The sequence below is a fragment of the Pseudorca crassidens genome, chromosome 12, assembly GCF_039906515.1.
Source record: "Pseudorca crassidens isolate mPseCra1 chromosome 12, mPseCra1.hap1, whole genome shotgun sequence".
Classification (NCBI taxonomy): Eukaryota; Metazoa; Chordata; class Mammalia; order Artiodactyla; family Delphinidae; genus Pseudorca; species Pseudorca crassidens.
The window spans coordinates 41784185-41807227 of NC_090307.1; the positions used below are offsets into that span (position 1 = coordinate 41784185).

General features: G+C 37.4%; 1 protein-coding gene across 4 annotated transcripts in view; it reads right to left on the reverse strand.

Annotated features, from left to right (window-relative positions):
* The window catches only part of GALNT1 (polypeptide N-acetylgalactosaminyltransferase 1), a 125467-nt gene that overhangs the window by 71808 nt on the left and 30616 nt on the right, over positions 1-23043 (reverse strand). For 2 of the 4 annotated variants that reach the window (XM_067699326.1, XM_067699325.1), the window contains exon 2: positions 7069-7123. The exons of the other annotated variants lie outside the window; for them this stretch is intronic. The gene's annotated coding sequence lies outside the window, so the exon portion shown is untranslated. The remainder of the gene's footprint in view (positions 1-7068; positions 7124-23043) is intronic. 4 annotated transcript variants of the gene reach the window in all.

Sequence of the window (23043 nt, forward strand, 5' to 3'; positions counted from 1 at the left end):
AGAGACAAAATTATCTGCAGATAGCATGTCTTCTGTATAGAAACTCTAAAAGAAATCAATAAATAAACCATTAGAGCTAATTCATTATTTCATCAAGGTTGCTGAATACAAGGTAAACATATAACATCAATCATGCTTCTTCATGATAATAACTAATTACAATATATAAAGGAAAACATCACATTCAAAGCAGCTATAAAAACCCTAAGGTATTTGGAAATAAACTTAACAAAATTTGTGCAAGACATGGAGAAAATTGTGGAGCTTTGTCGAAGGACATAAAAGAACACCTGACTAATGGATAGATGTACCATGTTCAGGAAAAACAAACAAGCAACTTCTTCCTAAATTAATTTAATTCTAATCAAAACACAAATGAAACCTTTAGGAACTGGATTTATTATAAAGCAGAAGTATCTACAGCCATGTGGTACCCCAAAACAAACCTAAACGTGTGGAAAATTGGAAAGGTGATACTATAAATCAGAGCAGAAAACTGATAAAGGAACAAACAGCTTTCCAAATGGTAAAAAATAAATTTAGATCCTACCATATACCAAAAACAAGAGTAAATCTATGAATAGATAATAATTCCTATAAAATTTACTGGCTGAAATGTTTTAATTTAGAGCATTCAGTGTTCGGTATCTTAAGTGGAATGCCAGTTTCCAAGGTGATAAACAGACTTAGCTCCTAGCAATACCTTTAAAAGTGAATATTTTTCCTAGTTACAAAGTAATATATGCTCAATACAAAGAACCTGGCAAACACAGAGAAGTAAAATAAAAGATACAAAGCCATCTATAAACCCCCATCCCACTTAAACACTATTACCAGTGGGATAAGTGCCCTCCCAGTCATTCAGAATAGCTCATAGATACATCGTTTTAAATGTCTATTGTAATGTCTATTTTGACTCAAACATTTTAATGTCTTAAATGTCCCTATCAGGGGGAAAAGAATGGAATGGCTGTGACTATAAAAGGGTAGCAGGAGACACCTTTGTGGTGATGCTGTTGTGATTTTTTTTAATTGCAGTAATACGCTCAACAGACATTTCAAACCTCTCTTTCCACCCCAACCACTGAGTATCCTGTCTTAAGCAATAAATGTCTTAATGGTCACTTCAAAATAGCCCTGATATCCACAAAGCTATGTCAAAAAGCCACATATTGTTTTATACTTAAAGAACAGACATAAAATAGACACAAACCGAGGTGGCTTCCTGGCTCATGATTCTGACTTGTGCTCTCCCCACTCTCCCCCAAGGGTTTCTTCTGGTAACAGATCTAGCCCCCTGGCCACAGGATAGCCAAATGACCTGGCCAGGTCAACCACAAGACCTCACCCCTTGGCTTCCCGAGTCACAAAGCTGGAAGCCTGTGCTAACCTAGCACTGCAGTCAGCTATACTGCCCAACATGTAGAGAAAGCTGACCTGCAGTCCAAGAGGATGAGCCCAGAGGCACACAGGATGAGAGGCAAAGGTGACGGAGTCCCTGACTCTACTTTGGCTTTTGTGAACACCCAGGAATCCTTCTATTAATCCCCTTTTCTGTTTATGACAATTTGAATTGGGTTCCTAACACACATCTGGGATGGCCACTGGGGAGATGGGTGGGTAGGGGACAGAGGAGACCTACAGGTAAAAATCAAACAGGTTCTGGTCCACTGGTGAGGTTCCCCTCTACTAGTAATAAACAATTATACATTATGAGGCAGACTACACTATTTGAAAAGATACTTTTTAATGCCCCAAATCACAAAAACATATCAAGTATCAAAAGTAGGTATAAAACAAATCACAGATATAAAGGATCACAACACAACATACACATGTATCCACCACTCAGTTTAAGAATAAGAACATCACCTTTAAAGTTCCCTCTCCAATACCATCTCTTCCTAGTTCCTCAAAGACCACCTCTATTCTGAACTTAATATTCTTTCTTTTCCTGATAGTTTTACCTCACTGTTATCCTTAAAAATGCCTTGTTTACATTTTCTGTTTCTGAACTGCTTATAAATGGAAGAATCTGAGACCTGCTTTTCTTCTAACACTACGTTCCTGAGAACCATCCATTTGTTGGCATGTAGTTGCAGTCAGTTCATTTTCACTACTGTCTAATATTCAATTGGCTTATAATTATACACTATGAGGCTTACCACAGTTTATCCCTTCTACCCTTAATAAACATGTGGTTATTTCTAGGTTTCTGTTATTACAAGCAGTACTGCTATGAATATTCCTGAACACGTTTCCTGGAACAAACGTGCCAGGGGTCAGCAAACTTCTTCTGCAAAGGGCCAGATTGTAAACATTTTAGGCTTTGCGGGACATAAGATCTCTACTGCAACCACTCAAATCTGGTGTTGTACCACAAAAGCAGCCAAAAGTGATATGTAACCAAGAAAGTGTGACAGTATGCCAAGAGAACTTTATTTATGGACACTGAAATTTGAATCTCATTTAATTTTCATATTACAAATTATGAAATATTATTATTTTTTTAACCATTTAAAGATGTTAAAAACCTTTCTTAATTCATGAGTTGTCACACCAACCCTGATCTACAGTACATACCTAGGGGAATTAGGTCATAGGGTATACATATTTTCAATATGACTAATATGGCAAATTTGTTTTCCCAGGTGTTTGAAACAAATTAGAAAGAAAAATGAGGGCTCTGGATGTGTTACATCCTTGGCAACAGTTATTGATGTCAAACTATTTTATTTTTTGACAATCTGGTAAGTGTGTAGTTGTTATCTTAATATAGTTTGAATCTGCATTTTCCTACCATCTCTGACGTTACTGGTCATTCCATTTCCTCTTCTCTAATGTACCTATTGAAGTTTAGTCCATTATTCTATTGGGTGGGGTCGTTTTGTCTTTTTCCTATTAGTTTGTGAAGATCTTTATACAGTCTAGATTCTAATCCATGTCAGTTACATGTACTACAAGTAACTTTTCCAGTTTATAGCTTATCTTCTTAACAAGAGGTGTCTTTTATTATTTTATTTTCTTCTTTCTGGCTGCGCCACACAGTTTGCGGGATCTTAGTTCCCCAACCAGGGATTGAACCCAGGCCCTAAGCAATTAGAGCTCGGAGTTCTAATCACTGGACTGCTAGGGAATTCCCAAGAGGTGTCTTTTATAGTTCACATTTTCTATGTCTTAAGAAACTCTTCTCTATCTAGAGATCATTAAAAATAATGTTTTAAGGTCTAAAAATTTTAAAGTTTTACCTTTCCAGTTTAAGTAGAGATTCAATGTCATCTTCTTCCACGTGGATAACCAATTGTCCCAGTACTATTTATGGAAAAGTTCATCCTCTCCCTAGAAGTGTGCAATGCCAACTTTGTCATAAACCAGGTTTCTGAGGTTCTATGTTCTGTTCCATTGGTCTGTCTATCCCTACACCACATGGCTGTCTTAATTATTACAGCTTTATAATAATTTTTTTTTTTTCCAGACGCGCAGGCTCAGCGGCCATGGCTCACGGGCACAGCCGCTCCGCGGCATGTGGGATCTTCCCGGACCAGGGCACGAACCCGTGTCCCCTGCATCAGCAGGCAGACTCTCAACCACTGCGCCACCAGGGAAGCCCTAATAATTTTTGATACACAGTAAAGCAAGTATTCTCACCTTTCACTACTTGAGGAGGGCCTTGGCTACTTCTGACCCACTGGCCTTCCTTAGCTATGACGACCATTTAATTACTTAAAATGATATTCCATCTACTGCAAAAGAAATCTAGTAGTTAAAAGTGCTTACATGTCTATGGTAGACAAATTCTACTGTTCTGAAAAAATAAACCAATTACAAATTCATAAAGGTCATAAAAAAAGTTGGAGATGAAAAGAGGAATTCAAGGGAAGTCTATAAGAAAAGTTCTAAAAGTGTTTTTCAAATGACAGCACTATTAAAATAAATGCACAGCGCCTAACCTTTACGTCTACTATATTGTTATTCCTTAAAAAAAAATGGCTTCAGTATTTTAGAGTCACAATCATTCCATGCTGTCTGGATATTTATTGAGTCTTAGCCAACTACGTTCTTGCTACCATGTCAGACACTGTAGATGGTAGGAGCATGAAGGCAGTGATCCACACCACAGAAGCTCTTATCACACTATTAAATACCAGTGTAAGAGACACGCCATTCACATTACAAAAGAGAAACATCAACTCAGGAAACCTGGCAGGAAAAAGACATCCAGATAGGGAAGTTTCTAAATAGGTTTTATCAGGCAGTGTAAGACACTAAACTTTTCTGCAACAAGGTTTTCTTTAAATTTTTTTCTATAGTTGTTTTGTTTCTGTCTCTCCTTTAGCTAAATCCCTTTAAGGGCTTCCCGATGTCCTGTTATTTTGTTCTAAAGAACACTGTTTGCAAGACCACAGGGAGAGTCCGCACTTAAGAAATTCCATGGTCAAATAAGTTAGGGAAATGTTACATACTCCATTCGCTGTCCATCACTGCACCAAAGGTTCTGTGAAGTCCTGCAATAGGGAAAGCTATGCAAGTTTGTTAACTCAGAACTTCTCATATTCAAGCATGGAAACTTCCCCATCTACTTTGTCTTTCTTTTTTGCATAACACAAACCAGGTTTCAAAGAGCAATAAATAAACTAGTAAAGATTGGTTCCAAATCCTGGAACCAGGCAATTTTTAAATTATGGGTTATTTTCTTTCTGCAAAACTGTTATTTCTGTGAATCTGCAAATTGCATAAAAAAGAGATCCCATTGTGTTTAAAAGCTTCTCATGAGGCAGACCTTCAGAGAGAAGGTTAATTTTGTAATACCTTGATTCAACTAATTTAAGTTCATATTTCTGTATCGTTCTTTAACATAACATATACCTGTATATAATACAAATAATTGTGGACAAAAATGGGAAATCCAAAAGTCACCATTATATAAATCCCTAAAAGAAAAGAATCTACAAACCTCCCCTCAGGTAAGTGAAATTTGCAAACTATTTCTACTATCAATTATTTTTTCTAAGTATAGAGTACCATATTATAAAAATATATCATCATTAAATTTTGCATTCAGCAAATGAAGCATTATTTCATGTAGGAGTCTGAGAGGAAAGAGTTAACAAAGAGTCCTACCCAGTCCTTGCTAAACCCTGGGGGATGCCTACAGCCATGGCAATGACCCCTGGCCACACTCTGAGAACTAAACTCCTGGAATGTTCACAGTCACTGGTTAAGGATGTTAGAGGTGATGAGTCAGGATGTACCAGGCTGTCAGCATTGTTTAAAGTAATCATCAAGATTTATGATGAGCACCTGGTATCTGGTCTGGAGCCCTAAGTTTCAGTTGCCATGGCTGGCCACATGGCAGTAGTATGCCTATGTAACCAGCTTCCTATAAAAACTCTGGACTGGAATACTCATGGGCTTCCCTGTCCGACACATCTTGTACGTGTCTCTATCACTCACAGCTAGAGGGGAAATCGTGTCCCTGTGATCCTCACAGAGGGAAGATTTAGAAGTCCGTGCCTGATCTCTCTAGCAATCACCTACATATATCTTTTTCCTGCTGTTCTTGCACTGTAACCTTTGCCGTAATAAAAAAACTTAGCCATGAGTACAACATTATGTTGAGTTGTGTCAGTCTTTCCAGCAAATCAAATAGTGGGCAGTCATGGGACCCTCAAAATAAACACCACTAAAGAACTTCGTTTGCCATAATACCTACTTCTCTCATTACTTTTCAGAAGCTAAATGATCATAAGAACAATATCCTTAAATGAATAAATCAGTGTACAGGATAAAAGCTAAGATGTAAGACTGAGATTACTGTCCTTAGAAAGGCTTGGTTGCAAGGTTAGCCCTTGGCTGGTGTCTGGGAACTTGAAGGGTAAACAGTTCCCTACAATGATATAAAACTTACCTTAAATGATAAGTGGGCCTCACTGTGCCTAAACTGTTTATACAAACATTATGGTTTATGCAAAACATGTTTTCCTTCTGGGAGCCTGAAATTTTGGTACATGATAGGTGGAAGGTGGCTCCATTACCAGGTCCAATAAAAACATTGGCACAGAGTCTAATTAGTTTCCCTGGTTGACAGCACTTCACATGTGTTGTCAAAATTCATTGCTGGAGGAATTAAGCTCATCCGGTGGGAATCTACTGGGAGAGGACTCTTGGAAGCTAGTGACTAGTCTCCTCCAGACTTCACCCCACGCACTTTTTCCCTTTGTAATATTGCTGTGTATCCTTTTGCTGTAATAAATCTTAGCCATTATTATGATCATATGCTGAATCCTATGAGCCCTCCTAGCCAGTCACTAAACCTGGGGTTGGTCTTGGGGACACCCAACACAATCAGCATTTTAAAACAGAAATGAGGGTCTGTTAGGCCAAATGCTGAAATTCAAATTTCAATTCCAAAACGTATTAGTTATGTGATCCTAACAATTGTACTTTATTTGCATAAATCTGGGCCTTTTTATTCCTCTGAATGAGAAAAACATACCCACCTTATAGTCCCTGAATTAAATGAAGTAATGCACAACACACTCATAGTAAACACTCAGTAAATATTAAATAGCATTTCTAGAGGCTCTTTCTTAGATGAAATGAAAAATCAGGAATCTTTTATATTTGTACTGATGCAATGAGAATTCAAACGGCCATTTGGAGTACTGCAACGAGAAGCTCAGAGACAAACTTTAACCCTCCATCTCCATAACACTGGTGCTATGAGTGCTTTCCAGTCCACATGACAGGATTATTGGTTGAGCGCAAGCAGGTTAAACCGTATATAATAAGTATCTTTCTATTTCTAAACCTGGTCTTCATTTAGTCTTCAAATTGACCTCCTGAATGAGAAGTGAATGCATGAATATTAATTAGTACTGTGGCTATGCTTGATGGTTTTATTTCTCAAATTACTACACTAGGATTTTAGTACAAGCCATTTTCTTGTGTGTATATGAGGCATAAAGTCCAATGAACATAAGTTTGAACCTACATCACAGTAAGAGCAAATCCCAATGTAAAGAGAAGTACAACCCTCAAGTCATTTACTCCCAGCTATCAACTTACCCCAAAGTGGTTTTTCAAATGAATTCATATCCCAAATCCACATGTCCCACATCTCCTGTTGAAAAATAAATTTCCTAAAATCAGTTTATTACAGAATAACTCTCTCCTCCCCCCATTACCTCAGCCACCCTATTCCACTGGACTATACACCAGCCACCACCTGAGGACAAGGACCAAGTCTTACCAGCTACTTCCCCAATGCTGAGCACAATACCTGGCACAAAATATGTGCTCAGTTAATGTTTATTACATGAATAAGTGAATCAGTGAATAAAGTATTTCTGAGATCCAACACCAAGCTCAGTGGAAATACTGTAGAAAGTATCTCTCCTCCTCTTAGAAATCTATGAGGATATTAACTTCCCAGGTGGGAAGGCCAAGGACACACAGACAGCACCTGTGGCAGATACTGTTTGTTCCTTATCTCCCACCCCATGTTTTTCATGGCATTAGACCCCTAACTGAATTCAAGTGATCATTCTCTGCTAGACTACCTGTTCTTGATTGGTCCAAGTCAACTGTGACTGTTCTACTCCTCTTGCCAGTGTAAGTAACCAAACCTCAACCAATAGGATCTTAGGGGAAATCTATTGGGAAGCATTCAGGAAAAGTTATGCTCCCTCATAGAGATGCTGAAGGAGAAACTATACTTTTCTGGCTTTGGATATTGTTTGCAGAGCATACTTAGAAGTGCTGCAGCCATCTTGAGGTCATGAGGGAAGCCAACATCAACATGCTAAGTATGACAACATGAAAACATGGAAAGCAAAAGGGACCCTGTTGTATCATGCAGCCACTAACAGACTAGCCCTGAAATCTCCTAGGTCTAGACTTCTTGTTACCAGAGGGGATAAAGCCCTATTTGTTTAACTGGGTATTCTGCTACTATAGTCAAAAGCATGCCAATACATCACTCTGCAACCTACAATTACTGATTTAGATAGGCACATATCCTGTGAAGAAAAAAATGAGATGTGAACCAGTGGAGGATCCAAATTAAGGAATCTACTTTTACAGGAGACTGCATAGGAGCAGAATTTCAGTATAAATTTAACAGCTGCAAAGTAGAACCTGGTGTATAATATGCCCATTCTTAGCATTATTTAAGCTATCACAGAATCACAAATCCCTAATTCATTCAAACTTCAATAAATATCAAGTATGTACAAGACACAAAACTAAGTAGTTTGATGTACATAAATATGAAGAAGGCTCAGTTTCTTCCCTCAATGAGCTTGTAGTTTAGGAGGATATATAATAAGTTTTTGTGGCACTTTACAATTTACAGAATGCTTTTCTATCTTTGCAACAGGTGCCAAGCTACAAGGAGCTATAGTGCACAAAGGAGAGAACCCGGTGAAGGAGAATGACGGGAATTGGTTTCAATTAGGAAAAGGCAAAAGGATATTTCAAGTGGACAAAACAACGTGAGCTAAAATAGGAAGGCAGGAAAATCAAGGGACATCTAGGGGACAGCAAACAGAGAAACTGGGAGATATGGTTGAAAGGGTGTGTTCAGAACAGGGGAAATCTTGACTCTCACGCTAAGGAGTTTGAGGAGCAATAGTCACGGGAAGTTTTCCCATGTTTTTAATTTTATCTCTTGAATACAAATGACAAATCATTACAACAGAACACTGAGGTTTCAGAAAATTTACATCTTTCCTCCCAACCATGAACTGAGATACAAGGAAATACACTGCCACCATCAGCAATGGAAAACCCGAGAGATCCTGGGGAGCAGTTTCTGGCAAGTAAAGGATCCAGCAGAAACCTCCTCCAGGCCAGAGGCCCATTTTATTTTCTGGCCAGAGAGTCCCTAAAGTCTCCAAGGTTTTGTTCTGTATTTTTGCCAGAATACCAACCTTAGCCCTGAGTTCTTCCCCTCAAATTATCACTCTCTCTCTCTTCTTTCCTTTACCACCTTCTATGCAAGTAGTGTTCATTCTGACTCCAATTTCTCAACTTCCCAACTCAGTGTAGTCTGGCTTCACTTTAATGAAACTGTTTTTGATCAAGTCACTCTAATGTCCTAACTACCAAGACAAGTCTCTTTCTCATACTCCTTCTACTTGATGTCTCAGCCTCTTAAATTATTTGCAGAATAGGCAGGCTATAAGTAAAACATAACCTCTTCTTTTCTTGGCTCCAGGGTCATTCCTTGTTCTCCCACTTTTTTGACTATGCTTTGCAGTCTTCTTCTCTGGCTCATCCCACTCTGCCCGGGATCTGTCTGGATGCTGCCTGACACTGTAACAGCCTCGTTGGGAAATCCACCAGTTGTAAAGCATTACCCACCATGTGCTGATGGCTCCCACATCTGTAACTTCTTCCTGTGACTCTGGTTAGAATGCAAGCTCCTCCAGCAAGAGAATCATGTTTTTCACACTTGAGTCCTAAAAATCTTATCAAATGTCTGAAGACAGCAGAAACTCATATATAAAATAGCATCTCCACCCCAAGTCATTCTTTATTTTTGTCCTAATGCTTTACTTTCCATTCTAGCACCAAACACTAATTTACAACATAATATATCATAATTAGTTTATTAATTATCTTGTAAGCTTCATGAGGGCAGAGCCTCTATTTTGTTTAACGCTATTACTACAGCACCTAGAAGAGAACTTGGCACATGGTAGAAGAATTCAAAAATTATTTGTAAATGAATGAAAATAACAGAAAGAAATGCCATGTAAGAAGGAATAAAGGTAACTGAAATTAAAGCATTTTAAGCTTGCTGTGTTTAGGTATAGAGCAGAGATATTTGATTAATTTTAGACTTTTTTAAATTAAGTATTTTTTTAAATTAAAAGGTAACAACTAGTTAAGTAAAAACAGTATGTGTAATCAAAAACCAAACTGCAAAAAGGAGAAATAAGAAAACCAATCAATTCGGAATAAAATGGGAAGGAACTTAAAATCATTTTAAAAATCCAGGGCTTCCCCAGTGGCACAGTGGTTAAGAATCCGCCTGCCACTGCAGGGGACATGGGTTCGAGCCCTGGTCCGGGAAGATCCCACATGTCACAGAGCCCGCACGCCACAACTACTGAAGCCCACACACGCCACAACTACTGAAGCCCGCACACCTAGAGCCTGTGCTCCGCAACAAGAGAAGCCATCGCAATGAGAAGCCTGCAACAGCAACGAAGACCCAATGCAGCCAAAAAAAAAAAAAAAAATCCTAATACAAAAAACCCACAAATATAGAAAGCACAAAACAAAATGGTAGAAAAAATTCCCCATACATAAGTAATTTAAATGAAGATAAAAAGGTTAAATGTATTCATTAAAAGTTATCAGATTGGACTTTTTAAAATAAAAGCTATATGCTATTTATGATACATACATCAAAAACATAAGGATTCAGAAAAGTTAAAAGTGAAAGCAACCTCACCAAAGATATAGAGATGGCAAATAAACATATGAAAAGATGCTGCACATCATACATCATCAGGAAAATACAATTTAAACAACGAGATACCACCACACACCTACTACAATGGCAAAAATCCAGAACACTGACAACACCAAATACTGGCAAGGAACTCTCATCCAACAGAAACCATCATCTACTGCTGGTGAGAATGCAGAATGGTACAGCCACTTTAGAAGACAATTTGGCCGTTTCTTACAAAACTAAACATATTCTTATGATACCATCCAGCAATCAGGCTCCTTGGTATTTACCCAAAGAAGCTGAAACCTTTCGCTCACATAAAAACGTGCACAGGGATGTTTACACAGTAGCTTTATTCATAATTGCGAAAAACTGGAAGCAACTGGGATGTCCCTCAGTAGGTGAATGGATGGACGAACTGTGGTTCATCCAGACAATGGAATATTAGTCAGTGTTAAAAAGAAATGAGCTATCAAGCTATGAAAAGCCATGAAGGAAACTTAAATGCACATTACTGTGAAAAAAGCCAATCTGAAAAGGTTACATACTGTATGATTCCAACTATAAGACATTCTAGAAAAGGCAAAATTATGGAGCAAAAAAAAAAAAAAAATCAGTGGTTGCCAGGGATGGGAGCTGGAGGTCAGGATAAATAGAGGATAGGATTTAGGGGGCAGTGAAAATACTCTGTATGATATTATAATGATGGATACGTGCCTTTATATATTGGTCCAAACTCAAAGAATACACACCTCCAAGAGTGAACCCTTAGGCAATCTATGTACTTTGACTGATTATAATGTGTCAATGTAGGTTTATCCTTGGTTAAAACAACAAAAAAACAAATGCACCACTCACCACTGGTGAGTGATGCTGATAATGAGGAGGTTATGCATTTGTGGGGGCAGGGGGCATATGGACTGAAATCTCTGTACTTTCCTCTCAATTTTATGGTAAACCTAAAATTGTTTTCAAAATAAAGGCTTTTTTTTAAAAAAAAATTGAAAGCACAGAAGATTTACACACATAAAGGTTGAATAGCTTATACTGGACTAACCCTCCCACAAACAACAATCATAAACTCTGGCCGAAAGATAAAAACAACTAAACGCACTGGAGAGCAATCAAAGGCAGAAACTAGACAGAAGCCAACCCTTGAAAGAGGGGAACTATGCTAGGTGAGCTCTGCCTTTATACAAGTGCATGCCTGAGGGCAGATACCAGCCAACACTGTGTAGAGAAGCTGAAGTTCAAGAAGGAATTCACAATCATATTGGTTCATGGCATCAAAATATGAAGTCCGGAGCTAAAAGAGCAATAGGAAAGTGAGGGGAGATATCCTAGAAAAGAGGGAACCCCGAAATACGTACATAACCTCCACCACAATCCTTAGGTAAGCCCTGGACCATACAACACGGAAGAGACTCCAGAGGTCCAAAATGAAAGCAACAGCCAGACAGCTGTAAGAACTGAACAAAGAAATCAGCTATTGCCCAATGCAGGGTAAACAGAGCTTGGAGTTTAGGTCTAGTCAGTTGACTGCCTGCTAGAGCAACAAAGAGTCAATAATCGTTCAGACAAAACAGAATTGCAGGTCACAAAAACATATCCACAATACCCAGTATACAATAAAAACTTACTAGACATGAGAATAAACAGGAAAATGTGACCCACAGTCAAGAGAAAAAAGTAGTCAATACACACCGAACGCAAGATTACTCAGACGTTGGAATTAGTTGACGAGGACTACTATAAATACTATAAAGTGGCAACTATAAATACGTTCAGGAACTTAATAATAAAGAGAGGGAACTCGCATCAGACAAATGAAAACTACAAAATGGAACCGTACAGAACCATGTAGAACACAAAGATACAGTCTGAAATGAAAAATTTACTCGGCAGGTTTAAAGCAAATTAGCAACAACAGAATACAGGGTCAGTCACCGTAAAGACAGATAAAAAAAACAATAACCTAATCTGAAGATCTGAGTGGAAAGAAAAATATTTTAATAAACAAAGAGCCTCAGTGAGCTCACTGAGCAGAGGTACAGAACCATAAAGTTTAACATAAGTGAAACTGGAGTCCCAGAAAGTAGGGCACAGAGAAAATTATGCAGAAAAGTATACATAAAAATAAGAGCTGAAAATGTCCACAGTTGGTAGAAAACATAAAATTGCAAATCTAAGTTCAGTGAACCCTAAGCAAGATAAATACAAAGAAAATCACAACTAGAGCACATCACATTCAAACTGCTGAAAATTAAAGATTCAGAAAAAATCTTGAAAGCAGCAGAGAGAGGAAAAAGACATATTAAATACAGAGAAAAAAAGAATGACTTCTCATTATATGAAACAAAGACATTTTCAGATAAAGAAAAAGCCAAAACAACTCATGCCTCATAGACCTGCACTACAAGAAATGCTAACAGAAGTTCTTCAGGCAGAAGGAAAATGACACCAGATGGAAACTCAGATCTGTAAGGAGAAATGAAAAACATCAGCAATGGTAAATATCAGTAAATACAAAAGCCTGGTTTTTTTCCCTCCTGATTTCTTAAAAGACATGGCTGATTAAAACAAAATTTATAACTTTGTATTGTACAATTTATTAATATGAAGACATAATATATGACAAAATTAGAGCCAAGGATAGAGGTGGGAGGAAGCTTAACTATATGGTAGCAAGGGACTTAACATTTTATGTGAAATAATACAACCTTGCACCTATTCATGATATTTACCACAAAAACAAATGAATGCTAGGAAACTAGAAATAGAATGAATTTTGTTAACCTGAGAGAGGATATCTGCCCTAAATCTACAGTAAACAAAATACTTATTGATGAAGTGTTGTAAGCATTCCCTTTGAAGTTAGGAAAAGGACAAAAATGCTTTCTATCACTTTTCCCTTCCAACAATGTACTAGAATTCCTATGCAGAACAGTAAAACAAGAAAAAGAAACAAAAGATTTAAGAATTGGAAAGATGAAAACAGAAAAACAACAAAAGAAATGATAGCAAATCCAAGAAAATAAAGGCAATTAGAACTAATGAGAACTTGTAGCAAGGTTGCTGGATTCAAGATCAACATACAAAACTCAATGAATTCTTGGGTTTCCCTGGTGGCGCAGTGGTTAAGAATCTGCCTGCCAATGCAGGGGACACGGGTTCGAGCCCTGGTCCAGGAAGGTCCCATGTGCCACGGAGCAACTAAGCCCGTGCACCACAACTACTGAGCCTGCGGTCTAGAGCCCATGAGCCACAACTACTGAGCCCGCATACTACAACTACTGAAGCCCGCGCGCCTGGAGCCTGTGCTCTGCAACAAGAGAAGCCACTGCAATGAGCAGTCCGTGCACCACAACGAAGAGTAGCCCCCGCTCGGGGCAACTAGAGAAAGCCCGCACGCAGCAACAAAGACCCAGTGCAGCCAAAAATAAATAAATAAATAAATTTTTAAAAAGATTTAAAAAACAAAATTCAATGAATTCCTTTGCCAATAATAACTACAAAAATGCTTAGAAAGACCTTTTAAAAAATGAAGTAAATTCTCTTCATATTAATCTATATGACTACAGCTCCAGTCAAAATCTCAATGTAGTCTTTTATAAAACTTTAAAAGCAGATGCTAAAATCATACTGAATAGCAAAGCCATGAAAACCAATAAGATTTTGAACAACAAGGTGAGGGAACTCTGTCTACCATATATCAATCAAGCTACAGTAATTAAGTCAGTGTGAATCATGGGCAGAGACAGATTAAAAGACCAGTGAAACAGAATAGAGAGTCCAGGATCAGACCTACATGAACATACAAACAACACATGACACAGGTGGCACTACAAATCAGTATGAAAGGGATGGGCTATTTAATAAATGTTCGTCCATATGTAAAAATAAAATCCCTACCTCACACCATACAAAAAACCAATTCCAGGTGGATTAAAGATTTAAGGATACAAATCTCTAAAACTTTAAAAGAAAATATAGGCAAATATCTTTATGTCCCTGGTTACATAAGAATTTCTTAAAGAATACTCAAAAAGCACAAACCATAAAAGAAAAAATAATTACTACACGAAAATTAAAAATTTTAATATAACCAACATCATAGACATTTAAATAAGCCAGAGACTGGGGGAAAATATCCACAACAGAAATAATCAGCAAAAGATTAGTATCAGAATGTATTAAAAACTCCTCCAAATCAAAACAAACAACAACACACAAGTGAAAAATAGCCAAAAGGTATGAACAGGCAAATCACAGACAAGGAACCATAAACAGCCAATGAACATATGAAAATATACTCAACCTCAGCAGTATTCAGGAAAATGAGTTTGACCTCAACAGATGAGCAGCAACACAAGTGTCAGGAAGGAATAAAAAGCCACTCCTACAATGTTGTTATAAGTGTAATCTGGCACAGCCACTTCAGAGAGCAATCTGACAATATCTAGCAAAGCTAAAGAAAGCACTACCCTATCACTCAGTAATTCCACTTCTAGATATACACCCAGAAGAAACTCTGCACGTACTTATAAGGAGAAATGTACAAAGACTGCAGCATTGTTTATGATGGGGGAAAAAAGGTAACAACATAAATGTGCATCAAGAGGGTACATGAACTGTATAATACTACATACTAGTTAAAATTAAACTAGAACTATGTGCATCTATCTGGGTAAACAATGCTGAATGAAGAAAAAAGCAATCTGCATATGCACAGTATGTTCCATTTATATAGTTTCAAAATATATTAAAATAAGACACTTCATGGACTTAAGTATGTACTGTAAAGGTAAAATAATATGCATGAGAATAATGTACCAAATTCACATATGGTTAACTCTGAGGAGGAAGGAAAGCGCTTCAATAGGAACTTTTTTATATATAAAAGACCTAAATTGTGGCAGGTTGTTAGTTCCTCACTGAATATCTACTTTCCTCTTCTTTCTTACAAATCAAACTGCTGTATTAATGAGTGGCAATTTACATAACCTGGCCTGCCACACAGATTAAGGTAGCTAGTAAGATCAAACCAGAAATCACTGGGTGGGGTATGGGAAAGGTATTGAAAGGGAACTGACTTCACTGCCCGAACATGAACACAAAGGATGGAGCTACAAGGACATTCTTTGCAACCATGAGAAGACCTTGAGAAAGCAAGCCACAGGCTAAGGACTGAAAAGCAGAAAGATAAGAGGAGTAGGGTGCTTGATGACCACACAGCTGCCATGTCCTGGGAGGAAAAAACTCTCTTTAAAAGCACCTCTTTTTGGGGGGAAGAAGGGAAACATATCTTTTAGATGCAGCCAAACCTAATACTAACTGAAGAGAATCAAGTAGAGAAAAATGTAAAGATAAGACACAGGGTAAAGGTGAGTTCATGACCGTTCCTGGGCTTCTGCTACTGTACTTTACTGTATGTTTAAAATCTTTTATTTAAAAAATATATTTTACTTCTCAGATTTTAAACAGAGATTCTCAAATGTTACCCACAGATGGCTGTTGGCCCACAGATCAAGCCAAAATGCACAGGCAATGTGTATGTGCTATGAGGTGGCCAACCAGAGTGGATAAAGAATCCACTAGAAACTGGCCAACCACACTGAGAATGCAGACAGTGCTACGCTATTACCACCAGCACTGCTACCGCCAGTTTGGATAACAAACAAGACTGTAAGATCCCACAGCCTCTTGGCTCTGGGCTTGGGATGAGAAAAACCAAAAACAATTTGCAGACTAAATGGAAATCTCTGTTGTCATTCCCTTTTCCCTATTTTTCCTTCTCCCATGCACTCCCCAGAGCTCAGTGCCATACTTTTCCTCCTCCTCCACTGAATCATCTGGGAAGACAGAAGGAAGAAAAAATATCAAAGGACGATAGTACCCTCAAATGAAATTTGGTTGTCTTTTACGACTGCAAACATGAAGGGTCTTTTGAGAACTACTTCACTTAAACACTGTCTTACGTTACTTGGAGGTTAACTTAAGTGACCTTTTGGGATCGAAAAAGTTTTAAATTTGCTCAACAGACCAAATGAAAACAAATTTGGGAAGGGGGTAGATATCAGATTTTGGTCCAAGATAATGGTCTGAAATATTTAGTTATGGTCTGAAATATTTACTTAAAAAAAAAAAACAACCCTTTGTTCATTTATTAGCATGTTACAGAAAGATGGTACTCTAGTTAGTCATGAATTCTACTTCATAGACTTATCACAGGTACCACACACTACCAAACACTCTTCATCTTCTTCCCTTAACTAGTCAGCAATCTGGTACACTGGTTTTGGTTTTTGTGGGTTTTTTTCCTCCTAATTTGGTTACTCTCTAATGCCACTTAACTTCTTTTCTTAGCTTATATTGTTTCTGCATTCTCTCTTGCTGTTTTTACTCAACTTTCTGGCCCCTTGCCTTTTGTTTTTGTGAATAGCTATTCTCTACCTCACTGCCTCAATTTAGTTTTCTCCTAGTTTCACATGGCTTCTGATACTAGTTAAGGACTTCTGCACTGACACTAGGTAAGGTCCATGCTAGGAGATAACATCCCAAGTGCCTTTTCTTGGAATTTTTTTCAGCTCTTTGGGAGTAGACATAGGATTTGCTTCCTGCTCTCAGAAACCCTCAAAACCACTGCAATTAGGATGTTATTCACTTAACAATATAATAGAAAGTTAACAGGAAAACTGTTGAAAAAGTCCCTGAAATAATCCTGTTATTTAATTCACATCAGTAACTCAAAACATTACTTCTGCACTATTTTTTAAAATTCCACTTAATTCTCAAAATTGCATTCTTCTAAAACCTCTAAACACTTGGGTAATTATCTTCCCTTATTATACACTAAACAGTTACACATGTTTTTCTTTATTACCGACAAAAATACCATAACTAAAAGATAAATTTTTTGCAGATGACATTTCTCCGTTTCAGCTTTAGAGTATGTAAGAATTAAGTTCATCCGTGAGCAGATTTTTCCAAATACACATACTGTGTTACAGCCTAAATTTAGCCTCCTCCATACAACCATAAATTCAAGAAAAATTACTGTAAAGTATTTAAGATATGTTTAAATGTTATCAAAGAGCATATACGTTTTAATGAACATAAAATAATTTTACAGCCTTAGTGAAAAGTCCTAACAGTACTGCAGAGAACAGTTAAATTTAACAACCTTCAGTCTCGCATTTTGCTGTGCTGTTAAGTGCAGTACTGCCCTATACACGTTAAAGTGCTTGATTAACAAAAAAGAACAGCAAAGCAGTCTCAAGGGAGATGAAACATTTACCTAAAATTGCAAAGTCTCTGGTTTTATTATAAAGAACCCTAATCTTGAGGGAGAGTATTTAAAAAAAACAAAAAGAAAGGGGGGTGAGAAATAATAAAAACTAGGTATTGCTTTATCTCTTCATAAGAAGAGTTTTTTCATGAAAACCAAATGTAATGTGTGGATTTGTTTGACTTTTGAATCAACAAACCAACTCAAACAGACACTATAGGGACCACTGGGAAAATATGACTATGGACTGGGTAGAAGATGATACTAAGGAATTATTGTTAGTTTTATTAGGAATGATAACATCATTATGGATAGATTTGAAAACGTTCTCACTTTTAAAAGATCCACACTGAATAATTTTAGAGGTAAAATAGCATGGTGTCTCATATTGCTTTAAGATACTTGGGCTCCTAACACGACAATATAAATCAACTACACTCCAATAAAAACTAATTAAAAAAAAAGATACTTGGGGTTGGCAGGAAGGTGATGGGAAAGATGGAGAAGTGAAGCACATGTGGCAAATCTTAACCTCTGCTGAATCTGGAAGATGGAAACAGGTTTCAGGGGGTTCATTTTAGTATTTCCTCTACTTTTACGTATGTTGGAATTTTTAGAATATAAAGAAATAACTTTTAAGTTTGTTTCAGCTAGCTAAAAGCTACTTTAGGGTTACAAACAGATTTAACATCCTACTTTGGCAGGCCAAATATTGCAAACACTGGTGTTGTATGAACAAAATCAAGGCATGAATACATTCATTCACTTAACTTCAATATAATCAGCACCTATGTACTATATGCCAAGCATGCTGCCAGACCCTGGGAGAACAAAGATGAGTTAGACAATGTCACTATCCTTAAAGAGGAGACAGTATAAACATCTGTGATCAGGGTGGTATGACAGAAAGTTATAGAGAACAGAAGCCACACATAGAAGATTGAGGGGAAAATTGTCTGAATGGGTTTTATCTTCATTTTTCAGCTGAAAAAGCTGATAAGTCATGATTTTAGGGGTGGGCAGCATTTAGAGAACTGAAAGGTTTAAGAGGTCAGAGAAGAACCTGGAGCGTGGCACATGCTAAATGCTACAGAGGAAGGTTAAATGACACTGGAAACTGTTTCTGTCAGGTATTTAGCAAGCTACATGGAGTTTGGTGATCTAAACATGACACTAAAACATCAGAGGGTCTCAAACACTGTGCTAACTGAAAGAAATTAAACCTTATTCAAGACTTCAGGGTGAGGGTATTTCAAGCCTTACTGTCAGTCACGTTAACTACAGGCAGTGCAAGCCTGGATAAAAAATACCTAGAGTTCCCAAAGCAAGAAAGGTTATCCTTTCTTTTAATAGGAATGTAAATTTTAAAAGGAGAATAAAGGCATAGCAACAATTACTGAACTTTTAACTTTGTGCTAAGCACTTTTAGGGGCACTATGTAAAATAATCTTCCCAACAATCCAATGAGCTAGGTACTATTATGCCTATGCCCATCATCTTACAGATAAGAAAACTGATGCTTTAAAAAGTTAGGTACTTTGGCCAACATCGATTTTGAGTTCTGGCCTTGACAAAGTCTGTCAAGTTCCAGTAACCACGGTAAAACCCATAAATCTGTATTCTTTACAGTCTACCTTTGGAATGTACATTCATGGAATCGTACTATAATGTATGTTTTGCTACCTTTGTAGTCTAGTTTGTAAGATGTGTCCACGTTTATGTATTAATAATTCATTATCTTTGGTGCCACAGAGCAGGGGTTGGCAAACCACTATTTTTATAAATAAAATTTTATGGCAACACAGCCACACCCATTCTATTTGTTTATGTATGGTTTATGGCTACTTTTGCTCTACAGCAGCAAAGCTGAGTAATTACAACAGAGACTGTACAGCCTGCAAAGCCTAAAACAGAAGGTTTGCTGACCTTGGCCACAGAGCATTACAGGAGTATGCTGGGTATTATTCAGCTTTTATAATTCTGTCAGTGTAGTTTTAATGTGCATTTCCCTGTTGACAAATATTCATTTTTTTCTACGAAAAGCTTTTCCTCTCTATTGCCCGTTTATCTTTTCACATTGACATATGTATGTGCATGGACATATATACATATATGTGTATATATTACTGTGATTTAAAAAATCTTTGTCAGCTGTATGTGTTAGAAATATCTTCTATTTGAGTACTTGTGACCTGTCTTTACACGCTCTTTCTGTTTTAAACAAGAAACAAAAGATCTCAGTTTTAATATACACAAATTTATTAACCTTTTCCTTCAACAGGTGTGCTTTTGGCAACTACTTAAGAAAGCCTGAAATCATAAAATACCCTCTAATATTTTATTCTGAAGGCTTATATTTTGCCTTTCACAAATTTTTAATCCATCTGGAATTTTTTTTTTAAATATGGTGTGAGGTAAGAAACCATCCTCTCCCCTGCCTTCTAACAATAAATCCCAATACCGTTTACTGAGGATTCCATCTCCTTATTTGATCTGTAACACCAGCTCTGTCATATATCAGATTTCCATGTATGTAGAGTTCTGTTTTGTTTTTTTTGCCTCAATTTTTTTTTACTGTATCTATTTGTGTATCCTTGCCCTAATACTACACTAACTCAATTTTTTTTTTTTTTGCAGTACGCGGGCCTCTCACTGTTGTGGCCTCTCCCGTTGTGGAGCACAGGCTCCGGAAGGGCAGGCTCAGCGGCCATGGCTCACGGGCCTCACCGCTCCGCGGCCTGTGGGATCTTCCCAGACCGGGGCACGAACCCGCGTCCCCTACATCGGCAGGCGGACTCTCAACCACTGCGCCACCAGGGAAGCCCTAACTCAATTATTAAAGCTTTACATTAAGTCTTAAAATCTGGTAGGACAAGTACTCTTCAGAAATATCTTGGCTATTCTTAGACATTTCCTTTCCAAAATAAATTTTTAAATTAACTTGTCAAGTTTCACAAAAACAAACAAAACCATACCCTACAGGGTTTTTATGGATATAACAATGAATTTATATATCAATGACAGGTTAATTGATATATTTACAAGAAACAGTCTTTCTCCCTATGAACATAGTGTGTCCCCACATTTATTTAGGTCTCCTTTAACGTCTTTCAATACATTTTTTAAACTTTCTATATATAAAGATCTTGTTACCTCTTTTTATATTTATTCCCATGGAGCTTTTTTTTTCACTATTGTGAAATTTAAAAAAAATTTTATTGGAGTATAGTTGATGTGAAAATCTTTAATTACATTTTTATTGTGAGCTGCTAGTTTAGAGTAACAGAACTGATTTTACTACATTGATCTTATATTCAGCGACTTGCTAACTATTATAAATCCTAAAAATTTATCTGTGGTCTGGTGAATTTTCTATGAGAATATTCATACTGACTCTAAGGATGACCATTCTGTTCATTCTTTAAAGCCTGTAACCTTTCTTGCCTTACTGACTAGCAGCTCCAGTGCAATGCTGCAGAAATGAGGTAACAAAGGACATCCTTACATTGTTGCTGATTTTTAAAGGAATACTTTTAATGTTTCTCTATCAAGTATGATGTCAGCTGTAGGTTTTTTGCAGATGCCCTTTGTCAGGTTATGGAATTTCTCTCCTATCCTTATTTTGGAATGAGTTTGTATCCTAAAAGAATGTTGAATATTATTAAATGCTTTTTCTGTATCTTTTAGAATACGTTTTTGTTTTTTTAAAGCTTTAAACTGTTCATGTGGATAATTACATTAACAGATTTTCTAACACAGAACCAAGCTTGTCTTCCTGGAGTAAACTCTTTGTTCAATATACAGTATTTCCTTTATGCTCTGCTGAATTCAGCTTGTCTAATTATTTTTGATAGCCTCTTGCTCCTTAGCTATATTTTTATACTATCTGAACACAGTAAACATTTATTTTATATTCTATATCTAACAACTAGAATATCTGCAGTTTCTGGTGCCTGACTATATGGTTTCCTAGTTCCACTGATTAACTCATCGTAGCTTATTTGAAGAGCTTTTGATTTTTTTTTTCAACTGTGAGCTCATGTTCGTAGAAACTTAACTGTATCAATTCTCTGAAGTATGTGTTCCTATATTCCTCCAGAGAGGATCTGCTTTGCTTCTCAGTTCTAACAACCTGAGATCACCTTTCACTAACTTCTTGGCTTGTTTTTCTGTTAGTTTGTTTGCTTTGTGCCATTCAGGTAGCATGAGCTCCAATCCCAAACCCAGTGAAGAGTGGACTTGTAGTTATCATTTCTCAGGGAAGACCGCCCACCTTCCCAATGAAAGACAAGCTGAGACAGGCAATCCTCCTTACCGTACTCCTATTGTCCCCCACCCCTGCACTGTGGTACAAGTTTTTAAATTTTTTCCTAGTTTATTTACCAACACCTTTCAGGGAGTTTCAGCTTTCTACCAGAGTCTCTGGACCTTTCACCTTGCTTGATCCCAAGACTCTGCCTAGTACCCCATGGTCACCCTGCAAAATCCAAAGCTCTAGGCCTCGAGGGATCTACAGATACCAGCACCCCCAGCATAGCGCCACATCACCATTAGCTTACCTCCCTGGATTCAAGAGTTCTTGCTTTTGACCACTGAGGCATTTCCTTACTTGCTTGTCAGCTCAACTATGGGTTTAAAAGGTATGAATATCTGGCCCAGTATTTGTGATGTTTAATAAGTGGAGACATTTTTTTTTCCACTTTCTAATTTGCCACACTGCCAGAAACTGAAGCCTCTAAACACTTTGAATAGTTTGCTGAGTATTTTTCCCCAGAAGAAATGTACCTCTACTTCTAAAAGCCAAAGAAAAAAATGATTCATTTGATTAACAAATATGTACCAAACACTGTTCTACGCACTTGGCATGTATCACTAAACTACACAAAGATTAATGCATTCAAAAACCCTATGTGGTACAGCTGGCCAACAAACACATGAAAGGATGCTCACCATCACTAACCATTTGAGGAATGCAAATCAAAACTACAATGAGGTATCACCTCACACCAGTCAAAATGGCCATCATCAAAAAATCTATAAACAATAAATGCTGGAGAGGGTGTGGAGAAAACGGAACCCTCCTGCACTGTTGGTAGCAATGTAAATTGATACAGACACTATGGAGAACAGTATGGAGGTTCCTTAAAAAACTAAAAACAGAACTACCATATGACCCAGCAATCCCACTACTGGGCATATACCCTGAGAAAACCAAAGAGTCATGTACCGCAATGTTCATTGCAGCTCTATTTACAATAGCTACGGCATGGAAGCAACCTAAGTGTCC